Here is an 18,369-nt window from a genome sequence, read left to right as displayed (position 1 = left end):
AGGTATTCTTGCATAACTGCTGGTTTAGTTTTTATTGCTTTATGTTCAGGGTATCCTAGCTATTATATTGGCATGACTACATGTTTAGAAAAAAGTATTAAGGAACACCTTTACAGCATAAAAGTTAAAGACAATAATAATGCTTTATATAAACAGTCAACAGTTTGTTCTAATTTTAAGAAGTTTTTGTTTTCAGTTATAGAATGTCTTCCACATGACATAAGAGAAGGGAACTGTAAAGATAAGTCAGAAACAGTCGAAGCAAAATGGCAGATGAAATTATATGCATATAAAGCCCCCGGGCTTCATGAAAATATAAATAAAAAGTGTTTTCTGAAAGGAAAAAGATTGAAAGTTTAATATTTAAGTAGACTGTTTAAATGTACTGCAGTTTTACATCAAAGGTTAAATGTGTATTTGTGGTTTTAATGTGTTAATTAGATTGTTTTAATTGATTAATTATTTGTGAAATTTGTGTGTATAAAAGGAGTTGAAAATGACTTGATTTTCTATTCTGAAGAAGTCTATTAAAAGGGTAATAAAATTGTTCGATGCTAATAGTGGTCTTATATATATATATATATATATATATATATATATATATATATATATATAGATATATATATATATATATATATATATATATATATATACATATGGGTCTAGGACTATTCACTGAAAGCACATTTCACTGAAAAACATTTGACTGCGCACAATTCACTGAAAGCTCAATTCACTGAAAACACAATTCACTGAAACACATTTCACTGAAAGTTATATATGGCCTTTTCCCCACTGTTGTGTGACCCTGGAGTTAGTATATATAGTAAGGAGGGGTGGATTTTAGTTCTTTGTCACTCATTTGGGGGGATTCATAAATGTTACCACAAAGTGTACACTTTCTGAATTCAAGAACAGCCTTCTCACAATGCTTGTGCTGTCTATTCACTCAGAAAGGCTGCACTAAGTGTACTCATAGTGTACACCTTGTGGTAAGCTTTATGATTCCAGCCTATTATCTTTCAGCTTTATCCCTGATTCATGGTGCCAAAAGGTTGGAAGGGGCAAGATTAATTTGTGTGGGTAAAAACTGTGTGCATACTTCTCTTGTTCTCTAAAATGTCAATCATTTTGGCTCCTTTCTGGTCTTTTCTTCATTAAACGTGTGTTTTAATATAAAATGATGAGGACTGCAGGCAATAAATATGAGAGTCATTTGAGTTCCAGAACTCCACCTCTTCAGGAAAATACATGATAACACAAAGCCTGTTATTCTGGTTATTTTCTTATTTTATAAGGCCACTATTTAAATCTGTATGTGATTTTGGGACTTTTTCTTGCCACTATATTTGAATTTGTCTTCATGTCTTATGCTAAGAGGTTGAAAACTGGGACTGTAAAAAAGCTTAATTAATAGTTATAATAATATTTAACAAGTATACATATACAGAAGAAATGCAGAGATATTCTGAGACATAGTAAATAGTAAGTCATTTCCAAGACAATGGAAGTTATGTAGATAAAGTGTCACTCTCCTTGCCCATAGACAATGGACGAGTCTTTGTGGGTTCTGTTCAAGCAGTTTTATTACATACAAACACATTACGATAGAAGCTTATTAACTTTAACTTAGGTAACTTATATACAAACTAGCTATTTCATTCATGCATGCTCACTCTCTGGCTGCACTCTCAAAATGGCATTGGGTATAGCACATGCCTGCTATTTATATGTGCACATTCAGTCCTTGATATGCTTCTTAAAGATAGAGCACATGCACTCTGCTCTACATCCTCCCGCTTTGAGAAAAAGATCATGCAATGCTGTAAATCACTTTTTGACATGCAAACAATACAAATAGTTCCTTGTCATCCAATTATACAGAACTAGGTACATATATACAGATATGCTCATGTCGCTGTGTATTTCACACTAGGTCTGGAAATATGACCAAATCATGTGACATAGAACTGAGAATTAGATTTAACAACTGGAACTGTCTCTGCTGAATGTTCAACCTTAGGAATATTGGGAACATCCTCAGGAATGGAAGTAGAGGTTAAGACATGTTCTGGGATGGGAAAATTGTCTATCCTTGTCTGACATCTAGAGTCTGTGTCACAGGAACAATGCTGCAATAACGATTCTGGTGCAGGGAGAAGATGTTTGCGATTTCTCCTGTACTCCACACTCTCAGATTCTACAAAGTAGGATTTTGGTTTGGTACATATACCTCTTATCTGACCAATTCAGTCGAAACCTTTCACCATTTGTATCCTCACTGTTTCTCCTTCTTCCAATGGATGAAGAAGTCTGCTCGATTTATCATAACTGAACTTCTGGATTGATCGCTTCTTGAATAACTGGGCCCTGATGGTTCTGTTGTTCATAGGTTTAGGTCTCAATATACTAGACGTAATAGGTAGCATTATTCTGGTTTGCCTGGATAGAAGTCTTTGAGCAGGCAAACCAAGTATATCATCACAGGTATGTTTCTGAGATTAAGTAAATTCAAAAAGACATCGGTATTATCACGTTTTGACCTTTCAAGCAATTGCTTTGCACTCTGCACTGCACATTCAGATAGACCATTTGACTGTGGATATTCTGGACTACTAGTAACATGTACAAAGTCCCATTCTTTTGCAAATTTCTGAAACAACTGGCTAGTGAATTGAGTACCATTGTCAGAAATAACTTTGTGGGGACTACCACGGACTGAGAAATGAAGTTTTAACTAGTAATAACAGCAGTGGATGTCAGATTAGGTAGTAGATCAATCTCAAAGAAGTTCAAATAAGATTTTACCAGTACTAAAAATGCTGATTGCTCCACTCGAATATATAAGTGGCTTGACCAAGGTAGTTCAGAAACTCGACTTAGCTGAAGTGGTTCTCTTTACAAATGTGGTTTAGTATTATTGCACACTGAACAAGAAGAAAGTACTTTATCAATGTCTTTCACTAATGAAGACCAAAATACTAGTTCTCTCACCCTTCTCTTAGTAGATCCAGAACCAGGGTGACCACAATGCAAAATCTGGATATATTCATGTTGTAAGGAAGCAGGAACAACAGTTTTAGGACCTTTGAAAATAATGCCATCTTCCATCAACATCTCATCTCTGTAAGGAAAATAGGTTTGCACTTCAGGTGGTACAGTAGATTGCTTTGACGGCCATTCAACAGTAATGTAGTCATTGAGCTTTTGCAAAATTGGATCAGTCTTTGTATGATCTCTCAGCTCATCAAGTCTCATGGTAGAAAGATTATGCACTTCCATAATGTCAAAGTCAAAATTCTCTGCATCAAGCTGTTCCGTGGTATTTCTGGATGATCTGGATAAGGTATCAGCCAGATAAAGAAGTCTGCCTTTTGTATAGACCATTTTGAAGTTGTACTTTTGCAATTTGAGCATCATTCTTTGTAATCTCTCTGGAGTTGAATGCATATGCACCTTTAGAATAGTAACTAAAGTTTGGAGATCAGTTTCAATCTGAACAGCTTGATCACAGGTATAATCATGAAACTTTGAACATGCAAAATACTATTGCCAAAAGTTCTTTATCAATTTAAGCATATAACATTTCAGTTTGGGTAAGTGTTCTACATGTATAGGCTACTGGTCTGCCTTCTTGAAGAATGACTGTGCCAAGACCAAACTGTGAAGCACCACAGGAAAGAGGGACTGGTTTATTGACATCATAGTATCTTAATGTAGGTGGGGCAGCAATTTTCTGCTTAAGGACTTCAAATGCCTTCTGGTGCTGTTCCAACCAAGTCCATGTAACATTTTTGTGTGTCATCTCTCTTAAAGGTGCTGTCAGGTCACTGAAATCTGGTTTAAACTTGCTTAAATAGTTGACCATGCCTAGGAAATGCTGTAGAGCTTGAAGATTATGTGGTGCTGATATATCAAGAATAGCTGCTTGCTTGGACAGATCTGGTCTCAAGCCAGTGCTGGTAAATAAATGACCAATGTATGTGATGTCTAGTCATCTGAATTTGCATTTCAGAGGATTGAGCTTTAAGTTTACTTCATGTGCTCTGTCTAGAACTCTCTTTAGATTTCTGTCATGCTGTGCTTCACCACTGCCTCCAACCAATAAATCATCTACTATTATGACAGAGTCTATTTCTGCCAAACAGTAGTCAATAATGAGGATTTGCGGTCAAGCATCACTTGCCAAAATGAAGTTTTTGCGTCCAAGACAGAAAAAACAGTGGCATTCAGTATCAGAGCTGCAACCTCTGACTGTATGCATTGGATGATGCAGTCTCTTCAATGCTTTGTTCAAATCTCTTGGGTCAATACATATTCTGATTTAATCTAAGCCTTTTTTGTGAGCTGCTACCATGGATGACACCCATTCAGTTGGTTCTGTAACTGGACAAATTACATCTTGCTGTACCATTTTATCCATCTGGGCTTTGACTTTATCCTGCATAGCTATCAGAACTTTTCTTGCTGGTGTGACTATAGGGGTAACCTCCGGGTCTAACCTCATAGAATACACAATTGGACGTTTGCCCAACTTGTCATCGAAATCATCAGCATACACTAAGAAAATGGCTTCAGAAAAATTGGAACTAGGTGATGTGCTTATATAATTAACTTCTTTAGTAAAAGAAAGCAGATTCATTCTCAAACTGTCTCTGAGACCCAATAATGACTGCACAGGTTTTCAAACTACACAGAATAACAAGCTGTAACAGTTCTTGGCAAAATAACATATAAGCATCTTGCACTTTGCACACATATAAACTCTTCAGAATACATGCACAGTAATAAGCACCCACTGTAAGCACTTTTACACACTTTGAAATACTTCAAATAACTTGTCATGCCCTTGATACAACACAAAGTTGTAGTTATGCCAAAACACAACACTTTGCAAATACATGCAGTTGCCTTACTTTATTTACACTGAATATCCCCTTTTTGCCCTTATTATATCTGTTTTGCGTGTTTAATCTCAATTCATGCCCATTGTGCTTTCCTTGTGCTCATTTTACTATAAACATGTCTGTTTTGCTTCAAAAATACTCATTCTGCTTTAAATAAACTTGTTTTGCTTTAAAGATATTCGCTTTGCTTTTTCTGATAATCATTTTGTCAGACATCCTAATCCTAAACATTTTGCTTAATTAATAAACCTTTTGTGCCTCCCGCTTGTTTAATAATGCAGTTTGTGCCCTTGAAATGTTCCATTTTATCTTTTCTATAAAATAAGCTGTCTGTGCAAGTTTTCATTACCTTAGGTTTTTTCTGGCTCTTTTTTGTGTTCATTTCTCTTAGTTTACCTTCACTGTTATCTCTACACCTCATGCAGGGCCGGTGCTAGTATTTTGGGGACCCCCAGCATGTTTCAAGTTGGGGGCCCTACCCAGGAGAATATAAAAAGTGTGACCATATTGCCATCATGCCTCCTTCCCTATCAAGCTTATGCAGCACCATTTAACAATCACTGTGTAGTGTTATTACATTCAAACCATTAAAAAGACTTGAAATGTCAAGGTACACACTGGCTGGCATTTAGTACTAATGTTACATTATGACAAGCCCCTGTACCACAGTAAGGTAGCCACTCACAATGGTACACACACACACACACACACACACACACACACACACACACACACACACACACACACACACACACACACTGACTGGGACTGCGCAGTGGTGCAGCAGTTAACTTTGTCACTCCCCCCAGCAAGAGGTTCTCTGGTTCGATTCTCAGCTGGGGTGCCTTCTGTGTGGAGTCTGCATGCCCTCCCTGCGTTCATGCAGTTTCCTCCCACATTCCAAAGACATGCTTCTGCAGCATTTCTCCCTGGGCCTCTGCTAAATATAGGCTATGTCCTAGTTGAACTTTCCCGGTCAACAAATGTTAAATAAATAAAATTTAGTACCAATAAATTATGACAAGCCGCTGTACCACAGCAAGGTAGCCACACACAGAGGTTCACACACTGACTGGCATTTAATACTAATGTTACATTACGACAAGCCTCCGTACAGCATCAAGGTAGCCAGTCCCACAGAGGTACACAAAGACACCCACACAGACTCCCTCACACAGGACAGAGACACGAGGCAGACAGTTACACAGACTCGCAGACAGGGCATAGACACCCACACATGATGAACAGCACTACAGTAAGACTGCACATTAAGAATTTAAAATACTGGGCTTATGAACTAATAATGATGCTAGAATCAGATTTTATATTAGCATGCATTGTGTGACCCCACATTTTTGAAGAACAACCAAAACTAACAAACATCTGGACATTGTGCAACATTCTCACAGCCCCTACCAACCTCCTAACCTCTCAGCATAATTCCAAAGCTGAAAATAACTGCAGAACAAATGTGTAACGTCAAGGATACTTACAAACATTGCTATGATAAACTTAGAAAGATATTAGAACAACAGGGATTGCATTAGCATTCATTACAATAATCAGTACATTCTGCAGAATTCTCATAGTCCCCCCAAAAGTCTCAGCACAATTCTAGAGGAGGTACAAAAAAAAAATACATACAAGGACGTAACATTAGGGGGTTTAAAACATTGTGGTTATGAACTAATAAAGATGGTAGGATGGTGGAATAACAATTTTTTCCAGTAGCATGCATTGTGTGAATTCACATTTATGATGACTAACAGACCATAAATACAGGTCAAACATCTAAACATTGTGCAACATTCTCACAGCCCCTACCCCTCTCTTCTAACCTCACAGCTTAACAATTCCAGACAAGGCCCAAAAGTACAATCAAGAAGGTGAATCAAAGAATGAATACATGTATGCATGTCCCTAAAAATCTGTTTGAAAACAGCCCAGAGAAAAGTGTGAAAGGCTCAAAATCATGGGCAAATTTTAAGCTTTACTCTTGTTACCAAAGGAATTGATAAAGGTAAAACAGTTCACACCACATTACCTTGACCTAGCCCAGCCTTTTGACACAGTCCCCTACTCGGGTGTAGTATAAAAGATGAATAATGTTGGAGCAAACACTTGCCAACTATTGCCAACTTGCTCACAGGATGCAGGAGATCAAAATAGGGGAAGAGACAAATCACCAATGGAGTCCCCCAGGGTTTGGTAGGGGAAGAGAACAATCACCAATGGAGCACCCTAGGGTTCAGTGCTGAGACTTTTTCTGTTTGGCATATACATCTCAAAAGTAAAAGGAAATACCAAAGGGCTTTGGCCAGATAAGTCTGAGATGACTGCAAGCTAGGAGCAGCTATTGAATCCCAAATTACTTAATCATCATGCAGGAAGATTTGTCCCAAATAATAACTGGTGTCAAAATCATGACAATGCCCTCTGAGAACTGACCCAATTGTTTGGCATTTGAGAACTTGTGTGTACAGTGGCCTAACTTTTGACCAGCATGTGCCCAGAGTCATAAGAAAGCCTTTCTATATTGCACAGCTTATAAACAAACTGATTGTGACTAGATCTAGAGATGTTGTTGTCCCCCTTTACAAAGCTCTCATTGGGTCAATCATTTTGTATAATGCCCACTTTAGCATGTATCTGTCCAGCCCCATGCAACAATTGGAATACCTTCAGAGATACCTTACTAAAAGGATACAAGTCCTAAACAATAGGTCTTGCATGGACCACCTCAAAGATTTATTACTATACTCAGTATCCTACAGAGTGCTTAGAGGTGACATGCCTGGCATACAAGGCATCCTCTGACCTAATGCAGATGGACCTACTGAACATCAGCCGGTCAAATGGCATCAAAAATACTCAGTCCAGGTATCTAAGCTGAATGTTGTGGAGAGATGGCTATATATCACAGAGGCTACCACTGTGCCACAACAGACTATCCATACAAATAAAACAAAGCCCATCCGTCCACATTCAAATGCAACTTGGATCTAAGTTTACGATCTGGATCTAAGATTACCTGTCTCACTACACATTGATACTATCTACATCGATATTAAATGCAATATGGACTTTTGGCATTTAAAAACATACTTACATGCTCAGATGATACCATGCAGTATAAATATACTCAAACAGCCTGCATTTACTCATGCAAACCTGAAGCTTTACAAGGAATTACTTCAGATGCAACCGGAAAGGAACATGACATTTTTGAAGTATGTATTGGAAGAACATCACCAAAAGGAAATATAAATGAAAGAACACATTAAACCATGTAAAAAGTGTAACTTTGCTGAAGGTATATACTGTGATTTGTTCAGATGTTGAGCTTGCCCTTAAGAAAGTCTGATATAAAACAAAGCTTTCTTACAATCAGGATCGCACCATAGCAGGATGCACCTATCTGTTCACTGCATTCCTGTGATAAAGACTGAGACACATTTGTCTGATTGTTTACTAATTAATTAATTTAAAATACAAGATGATTATACTCAGCCATGGGATCTTCTTCATGGGAGATCCAGGAAGTACCCTATCTGTTCATAAAGATCAATATAGAATAATACATATGACAGTTCTACATATGGTTAGTTTGCAAACATATCATAAATATAATAAATAAATAAATGAATACAGTCATTCTGTAAAAGACAGAGATGTGACTCATATGAGAATAAATTTCAGAGCACAATTTATCAGGTATTTACAGCTATATCAGCAGTTTATGAGATCCTGAGATAAATGCATTTGTTATATCAATAAAAGTTAGTCTTGTTTCTCAAATTATACCACTGAGGCTGTCAGCTTTTAGACAAGCTATGGTAGGGATGGTACTGTACCCTTTCCAAAAATATGCTATGATGAAGTAAGATCATCATATCTGGTGTTCTGCTGTAGGAGAACAAACAATATAACTTCTTCAAATAGCTTTAATGAGACAGACTTAAAAGAAAATGCAAACTTAGAATAGATGTTAGTGTGTCAGCATACATGAAGCACTGATGTATTAAATCTTTCATTGTAAACACCAGTAACACCAACACTGAGCCTTCAAAGAGCATTGAACTTCAAATTCAACAATAAAACTACAATGCATAATAATGTAATGTTCATAAAGATCAATATAGAATAATACATATGACAGTTTTACATATGGTTAGTTTGCAAACATATCATAAATATAATAAATAAATAAATAAATGAATACAGTCATTCTGTAAAAGACAGAGATGTGACTCATATGAGAATAAATTTCAGAGCACAATTTATCAGGTATTTACAGCTATATCAGCAGTTTATGAGATCCTGAGATAAATGCATTTGTTATATCAATAAAAGTTAGTCTTGTTTCTCAAATTATACCACTGAGGCTGTCAGCTTTTAGACAAGCTATGGTAGGGATGGTACTGTACCCTTTCCAAAAATATGCTATGATGAAGTAAGATCATCATATCTGGTGTTCTGCTGTAGGAGAACAAACAATATAACTTCTTCAAATAGCTTTAATGAGACAGACTTAAAAGAAAATGCAAACTTAGAATAGATGTTAGTGTGTCAGCATACATGAAGCACTGATGTATTAAATCTTTCATTGTAAACACCAGTAACACCAACACTGAGCCTTCAAAGAGCATTGAACTTCAAATTCAACAATAAAACTACAATGCATAATAATGTAATCAGTTAAACATTTAATTAGCAATTTCCCATCGATGAATGCATGTTCAATGCACATGGTTTTAAGAAATATTTATATATGCACTTCAGTTCATTCTCAGAAGCTAATTATTTATTTCTATTTACTATTCATAGCAACTATTTAGAACTCTGCAGGACCTCTAAAAAAATAAATATTTTTATTTAATAACATCACACCTCTAGTTAATCAGCAAACAGATGTGATTATTCCTTGCAAACATTTAAATAAAGAAGTCTACAAATCCATATATACATTTATGCCAGTTAGGTAAGGTACATGTAAAACATATTAAATATATATAATAAAAGCAGTGTTGAATACAATTATTAAGAGCATTACCGGCATCATACATATTCCTGTCAATTTCTTTGCTTAGGAATCATGTAGAAAGACAGAAGTCACAGGGGACAATTTGTAATATTACCCTAATTCCTTGCAAAAGTTAATAATCTTAAAGGTTATACATCAACATACATTTTCTGAACAAAGCATCGAACATACCGTGCCAGACTATGTGAGCGGACATCCACGAGGAGCCGAGCCGAAGAAGAGCAACGCCGGTCAGAGCAACCTGCGGCTGCTGAATGGGGGCCCTCATTTGTGGGGAAGTAATCTGGGGCTCCCCGCGGCCATGGGTATCGCGGGTGCCTAATGCCGGCTATGACCTCATTGCTCCGAATGGAGGTGTGGGTTCAAATCCCACTTCTGACATCATGTGCTCTCCTTGCCCCTAGACAATGGATGTACCTTTGTGGGTTCTGTTCAAGCAACTTTATTACATACAAACATATTACGATAGAAGCTTATTAACTTTAACTTAGGTTATTTATATACAAACTAGCTAATGCATCCATACATGCTCACTCTCTGGCTGCACTCTCAAAATGGCACTGGGTATAGCACATGCTGGCTATTTATATGTTCACGTTCAGTTCATGTTACGCTTCTTGAAGATACAGCACATAAACTCTGCTCTACAGAAAGCAAGTTCAAATTACAATGACTGCTAGTGCATGCAGTAGGTGTCGCAATACAAATAATCCTTTCTTTCTATGACATGAAAACCCATTGATGTTGGTGTAATAGTTAAGGTGCTTAGCTCACAGATGCAGGCTTTGAGCTTCACCTTTCAGGGAAATTAGTTAGGCTTAAAATGGGCCACAAGGCAGTTAGTCTAGTATTTACCTATGAACCTGTAATACTTTGTTTGGGGGATTCTGTCTGGTGAGTAGCTTTGATCCCTGATTTGAGCTCATATTTTTGTCTTTTCTTTGCAAATGATGGGGTCTTCTGGCAAACAGTTTTATTTATTTATCATTATTAACTGGGAAAATCCGACTTGGAAAGAAGCCAATTTTCAGTGAAGGCCCAGGGAGAAAAGCTCCAAATGCATGCCTTTCTAACATGGGATGAAGCTGGAACACCCGCAGGAAACCCACATGAATGCAGGGAAGACATGCAGACTCCACGCAGAAGGCACCCCAGCCGAGAATTGAACTGGAGAACCTCTTGCTGTGAGGGGACAATGCTACCGCTGCACCACGGCGCCATCCTTGAGTTGAGAATTTCAGTCATGAATTATAACAGATATTTTGAGTTTCAGATTTCATATCCTTTAGAGCATGCACATTAACACCAAGCCTATTGTTTCAGCAACTTCCTAAGTACACAGAGGACTATTTTAAATTTGTTCTTGACTTTAGGACTTTGTTCCCCCTTTATTTTTGGCTTTGCCTTTGATTCTTGCTCTATGAGGTTGAGGGCTATGGCTTTTTGTTATTTTAAAGCTGCTTGGAATATATTCTGCAGACATTAAGTAACTTTTCTCTTGTCATATGCTCAATTTAATGAGTCATGAATCTGGATTTGTAGGGCTAGTGTACATTTGAGTGAGGTAAATTGGTGTACTTTATGTTGGCTACTGTGTGATTGTGTGAAACATTAAATGTGTTTCTGTGGCTGTTATCATCATCATTATTATTAGCATTAATTTTACTATTTTTATTATTATTATTATCATTATTATTATTTTATCACAATATGACATCTGAAGTATACACTGTTAATGATAAGGTTATAACTGCTAGGTACATGGGCTGCCTTTGAGTGAAAAATGACTGACTCTGTTGATATTATCAATTTAAACAACCAGTTAAGTTTTGCAGGAGTAGTTGGCAGTTCTATAAAGAATTTGTAATAACATACTGTGGTCTCTTTTTATCATAATCAAACATATGAGGTATACACAATTAAAGTGGCCATTATTGATGGGTATGGACATTAGTATAATATAATGACAACAATCTGAGTGGTCTTTTATGGTTGAAATGTTCCAAAATGGTTCATTTTATTATCAATTAGTAAATTTTCTTTCTCTTCTCGCTGCAAAAATATTCAAGAGGGTAAGCCTAAAAGGCATGCAAGCAAATGTTGCATTTAAGCAATAATTTATTTTTAAACAGCAAATATAGTTGAAAACAATCAGGTAGACAAATATATGTCAGAAATTGTCTGGAAAGTGAATGCAAAAGAATATTTACATTTATGCATGGTGCTAAAAATTGTGTGTTGGGGCATACCAGGGAAGTTCACAACAAATAACAAGGAAGAAAAAGAAACTGAGAAATGTCTGTAAAACAAAGAGAATACATATTAATAAGGACACTGCTATGTTTTTAACACAGAGATTAGAGGGAATAATATTATTTCTGTAAGAAAACCTTAATTTTACAGAAATGGGCATATTTGTTTTCCAAAAGAGAAGCACGTGGCAAGTAAAAAGGAAGAAATTAAAACTGAACATGGAAGGACTGAAGAACATTACTGAATAAAAAAAGAGGAGAAAGATATTGACAACGTGGATCAAGCTGTGGATGTACAAAGCCAGTTAGATGAGAATTGTATGCTTGCAAATGTAATAATCAATAAAAACAGTGGGATTAATAAAACTGATGTTAATAAAGATTGTTTCTTTGTAACAGTTGATAGAGCAGATATCATTGAATTAGAGGATGAAAATTCTTCAAATCTGGTCAGAAAAAAATATTCTGGAAATTGGAGATTCAATTATTAGAGGAACTGATACCTATTTTGCAGAGGAGATAATAAGAAGTTATGTACCTACCATAACGTTCCATGTTAGTTGTCTTCTCTCGCCTTCTTTCTTGCTGGATGGGTTCGGAGCCGATCCTCGACTCCGACTCGGCCACTTACTAAGCTTGAGAGCTAATTTTACCAGCTCGAGGCAACCCTATATCCCATGATGCAAGGCGGAGACTACCCAGATCTCATTTGGTAGCTAAGGAAATTATGCAATACATTCCTCCAACTGGAGAGGAGGAAGAAAATGTAATAATACTAAAAATGACAATCATAATAATCATAATCCTCTGAAAGGGATCAACCTAATCTAGCGACACTAGAAGCTGATTAGCCTGAAAAAAGGATAAAACCTCTTAAGAGAAGAGGCTTAATCTTCTCGGTCTGACCAGGCTAGGAGGATGGTGGGCTGGACGCAAGAAAGAAGGCGAGAGAAGACAACTATCATGGAACGTTATGGTAGGTACATAACTTCTTAATGTTAAGTTGTCAATCTCACATTCATTCTTGCTGGATGGGACTGCGTCCCTAGCACCTCTATCCTGGGTGGCTCAATGGAACAGACTCTTGAGAACGGTGGAACCAAAATTCGATCTGTCTCTGGAGGCCAAGTCTAATTTGTAATGTGAAACAAAGGTATGAGGAGAGGCCCATGTGGCTGCTGCGCAAATAGTGTCTATTAGAAGTCTAGCCTGAAAAGCTGTAGATGTAGCTAGAGCTCTGGTAGAATGGGCTTTTGGCCTAGAAATCAATCCTTTGCCTCTGAGCTGATAAATGTAAGTAATCACAGAAGACAGCCATCTAGATAAAGTCACTTTGGAAACTGAAAGGCCTTTCCTGTTCTCTGCATAGGATAGAAACAGTTGATCAGATTTCCTAAAATGTTTAGTTTTGTCCAGATAATATCTGAGTTGGCGGTGAACATCAAGATAATGTAGTTTTTGTTCCGCTCTATCAGAATAATTTGGGGAAAAAACTGGAAGATCAATGGATTGATTTAAGTTCGTCTGCGATGCCACTTTGGGTAAGAAAGACGGATTAGTCCTTAGAGAAACTCTGTCTTTGTGGAAGATTACGTAGGGAGGACGAATGCAGAGAGCATGAAGCTCAGATACTCTCTTGGCAGAAGTAATGGCGACTAGAAAGAGTGTCTTCCAAGAAAGAAATTTCAATGAACAGGCAGCCGTAGGTTCGAAAAGGGGAAGAATCAAGGATGTTAAAATTAAATTTAGATCCCACTGTGGTGGGGGGTCTCTAATCGGAGGTTTAAGTAAAAAGATACCTCTAAGGAATGCCTTGCAAAGTTTATGTGACATAATGTTGTGGTCCAAAAAGCCTATATGAAAATTCGAAATGGCTGCCAGCTGAACATTTACTGTGGAGGAAGAAGATCCTGAATGAAAAATCTCGGCTAGGAAGTCCAAGACCGAATGAATCGGAGCAGTATAGGGGTCTATATTCCCAGCTTTTGCCCAGAAGGAGAAACGTTGCCATTTACTAGTGTAAATCCTTCTGGTGGAAGATTTAAGGGAAGCTACTATGATATCCCGGACGGGATTAGAAATCATAGGAAGCCTGGCTAAGGATGGAAGTGGAGCACCCAGGCAGTGAGGTTGAGAGAAGGTATGGATTGGTGCAGCTGCCCCGACTGGTGGGTCAAAAGATCTGCAACCGGGTCCAGATGCCATGGCTGTACCAAGAGATAATGATGTAGGAATGGAAACCATATCTGTCGAGGCCAATAAGGGGCAATGAAAATCAACTTGGCTCTCAAGGCGGTTGCTTTCTGAATTACTTGAGGTATCACAGGAAAGGGGGGAAAGGCATAAAGAAGTCCCCGGGGCCAATCTTGGGTTAGAGCATCTCTGGGGGGATGGCCTGGAAGGGGGAAGAGAGAGAAGAAGTCTGGGCATTTGCTGTTTTGAGGTGTAGCAAAAAGGTCGCAGCAAGGAAGGCCCCACTCCTGAAAAATCTCTTCCGTCACTGATTGTTTGAGAGACCACTCGTGAGACATGAGAATAGCTCTGCTCAACCTGTCCGCTATGATGTTGGATTTCCCGGGGATATGCATTGCTATCAGAAACTGCTGAGAGGAGATTGCCCACTGCCAAAGTCTGAGAGCCTCTCGACACAGTGGATAGGACTTGGTTCTGCCCTGTTTGTTGATATACCACACTACGGACATGTTGTCCGTTTGGACTGCAATAGTTCCCAGGGGAAGAGAGTCGTTGAGGGCTTGCAACGTTAAAAGCACTGCTCTCATCTCTAGGACATTTATGTGCAGGTGGTATTCGAAAGGTTGCCAAGTGCCATGGACCATCCTGCCCTGATAATGATCCCCCACCTGATCAGGGAGGTGTCCGATGTAACCGTGGCGACTGGGGCAGGAGGAACAAAGGGTCTGCCCTGATGGACTTGAGGGGACGATATCCACCAGGTCGGATGCCTTTTGCAAGTTGGAGTTATTATGATCCTGTGACGCATGGGAAGTTGTTGAAAGGACCACTGGGCAAAAAGCATCCATTGTAGAAGACGCATGTAAAAGCGGGCAAAGGGAAGAAGCGTTATGGCGGCCGCCATAAGACCCAATACTTTCAGAGCAAATCTGGCCTGAATTTTGTTGCTGAAGAGAATCACCTGGACGTGATTTGAATGTCCAAGATCCTTTGGTCTGCTAACTTTGCTGAAAGTTGTACGGTGTCCAATTTTGCACCTATAAAAGTAACAGATTGACAAGGCGACAAGGCAGATTTTTCGAAATTTATAGAAATCCCTAGCCCTCTGCAAATGTGAATGGTGTAATCTCTGGCTTGGAGAAGTTGATGCCTGGTGGTGGCAGTGAGGAGCCAGTCATCTAGATATGGAAACACCTGGAATCCTTGATGTCTCAGGTGAGCCATAACCGCTGCCATACATTTGGTGAACACTCTGGGGGCTGTAGTGAGTCCAAAAGGCAGGGCCCTGAATTGGAAGTGACTGGTCCCCAGCCGAATGTGGAGAAACCTTCTGGAGCGCCTGTGAATTTTTATGTGATAGTACGCATCCTGAAGATCTACCGAGCACATCCAGTTGTCCTTGCCCAGAAAGGGTAGAATGGACTGAAGCGTGACCATCCGGAATCTTGTCTTCTTTACAAACTTGTTTAGTTTGCTGAGATCTAATATTGGTCTCCAGTCCCCTGTCTTTTTTGGTACTAAAAAGAAACTTGAGTAGATTCCGGATCCTATTTGGTCTACTGGGACTGGCTGGATGGCTTTTTTTGCTAGCAGTTTTGATATCTCTGGTACTGCTAGTTCCCTTAGACCGGGTGGAACATCTGGAAGGGTTCCCTTTTGCTGAACCGGGGTTTGAATAAAGGGAATTTTGTAACCCTCAGATATAATCGACTGTACACATTTGTCTTGAGAAAGGGAAAGCCAGGCTATTGGGTACAGCGATAATCTTCCCCCGACTGCCTTCGAAGGTGGACAATCGACAACATCTCAGGGATGCTGGAAGGGTTTGTCAGAGAGAGGTTCACTGCTACCCTGATTCTGCGGACCCCCTCTGCCCCTAGGGTGGCGTCTGTTGTTGTTACCCCCTCTGCCTCTGGGGGTAAACTGACCTCGTGCATCAGGTGTGACTCCTTGAGATTTTTGGGTAAGGTCTTGAAGGGGTGGAGAAACGTTTTCCTACGGCAGAAAGAGTCTTGCCATCTTGTTTGCATCTAGTCAAGGTGTCTTTCACTTGAGGTCCGAACAAGGTCGAACCATCAAAAGGAGAGTTTGTGAAGGACGCCTTGAAGGGGTCTGCAAAATTACAAAGCCGCATCCAGGATTGACACCTTAAAGCCACTCTTGTGCCTGTGGCCCTACTTGCTCCATCGGCTGCATATGAAATGAGCCGCATGGAGGAGTTAACAATGGAAGTTAGGATTCCTAGCTGTGAGCTAATCTTATCCTGAGACCCAGCAGCTGATGGATCCTGTAAAACTTCTCCCAACTCTTTAAGAACATCTCTTTGAAGGCAGGTGAAGTGACACAAGTAGTTCAGCGATCGCATGGCAAAGGTCGCTGAAGAAAAAATCCGCTTGCCATACCTATCCATAGTCCTAGAATCCTTGTTAGGAGGATGGACAGGTACTGAAGGATCAGCTAGTTCCTTCTTGGTGGCTGAAGCCACCACCATGGCATCAACCGGGACACCTTTTGTCAAATATTGCCTATCAGGTGGAGCCGTAATGAATTTAGAAGGCCTCCGAGGAAAAGGTTCCACCGAATCCAGGGCCATCCACACCTTCCAAGCCACCACGTCCATAAGAGGGTCGAAAGGCGGAGACACCCAGGAGGTGGAGGGTCGAGATCCGAATGCCTCCAGGTATACTGACTCATCCTCGGAAGGATTAATGGAAGGCCAGTTCCCCCTCTGCTTAAGGAGTTCAAGGATGTCTGAGAAAGAGACATCCTCAGAGGGGGACCTTGGGGATCCCTCCGACTCATCCAAGTCAGTATCGGATGTAATAGACTCGGGAGAGTCTAGATGTTTCCTCTTACATGTCCTCTTATGCGGAGGTTCACCTGACGGATCAGGAGAAGCCTCGGAAGAGGAAGATATTCCCAATGGGGAAACCTGAGGCATTGGATCTCTGGGTCCAGGAGCAAGAGAGTGGGAAGAGACGTCAGCAGGCACTGTAGTGGGAGGAGCTGATGGAACTGACCATTGACTATGCCCAGGGGCTAGTACACTCCTCATCACCTTGAAGGCTCCCCCGTCAGAGAGGCCAGAAGGCTCCCGCTCCGAAGAGATAGGAACTCCAGGCCGCACCAACAGGGACGGCTCCGAGGCCGATGTCGGGGCTGAGCTCACCAACGCCGAAGCTCTGAGAGGGAGAACGGGGTCGGACAAGGGTCCGATGCCACTTGCCCCCTCGGAGCTGACGAGAGAGACCAGATGCCCGGATCCCTCCAATGAAGGCCTCAAGGAGGAAATCGGAGCAGAGGACGACTGAGCCGAAAGGGGGGCGGGGTGGTATCGGCTCCGAAGTCACAACAGTCACGGCTCCGAGGAGCTCCGGCTCTGAGCTCTGTAAGAGAGTCGAAGGAGTAATGTTAGGTGGATGTGTGATAGCTACCGTCTGTTGAGACAGGCTATGGAGCATTTGGGCCAATGCCTGAGACTTTAATAGTCTACTCACCACTCTCTCAAGGTCGTGATCGGACAGCCTGGATGACCGAGAAGAATGGCTCCGATGACTCCGCTCCAAGAGCAGGGGTGATCTCGGAGCCGAACGTATCGATTCCAACGAGGGGGATCGTGAGTTCTTTTTTGAGATAGGTGGAGCCGAAGGAGCCGAGGATACGTCGGCTCCAGCCGGAGCCAACACTGAGTGCCCAGATTTAGCAGCATCGGCGCCGGATGGAGCCGATACTGTAACTTCTAATATAGAAGGATCGGCTCCAGCCGGAGCCAATCTCGACACTGAAATAGAACCAGTAGCCAATGGCTTAGGACTTGAAGCTGAAGGCTTAACTGGTTTCGAGGGCTTCCCCAGAGCCGACTTAGTCGGGGAGCTCTCAGGCTTTAATAAGCCCCTCAATATTAATTTATTTCTGTGCTCCTGCAGGACTCTTGGGCTGAAGGCATGACAGATAGCACAAGAGTCCTGCAGGT

General features: G+C 40.2%; 1 protein-coding gene across 3 annotated transcripts in view; it reads left to right on the top strand.

Annotated features, from left to right (window-relative positions):
- Positions 1-18,369, top strand: part of LOC122811859 (protein CTLA-2-alpha-like) — a 249,742-nt gene that overhangs the window by 156,641 nt on the left and 74,732 nt on the right. Inside the window, exon 5 of one of the 3 annotated variants that reach the window (XR_006366308.1) lies at positions 197-320. The exons of the other annotated variants lie outside the window; for them this stretch is intronic. The gene's annotated coding sequence lies outside the window, so the exon portion shown is untranslated. Of the gene's footprint in view, positions 1-196; positions 321-18,369 lie in introns of those variants that run through there. 3 annotated transcript variants of the gene reach the window in all.

Source organism: Protopterus annectens, chromosome 9.part0 (assembly GCF_019279795.1).
Source record: "Protopterus annectens isolate FY-2018-M chromosome 9.part0, PAN1.0, whole genome shotgun sequence".
NCBI classification, from domain to species: Eukaryota; Metazoa; Chordata; order Ceratodontiformes; family Protopteridae; genus Protopterus; species Protopterus annectens.
Note: the sequence above shows the minus strand (reverse complement) of the source record. Positions and strands in the feature narration are given on the sequence as shown.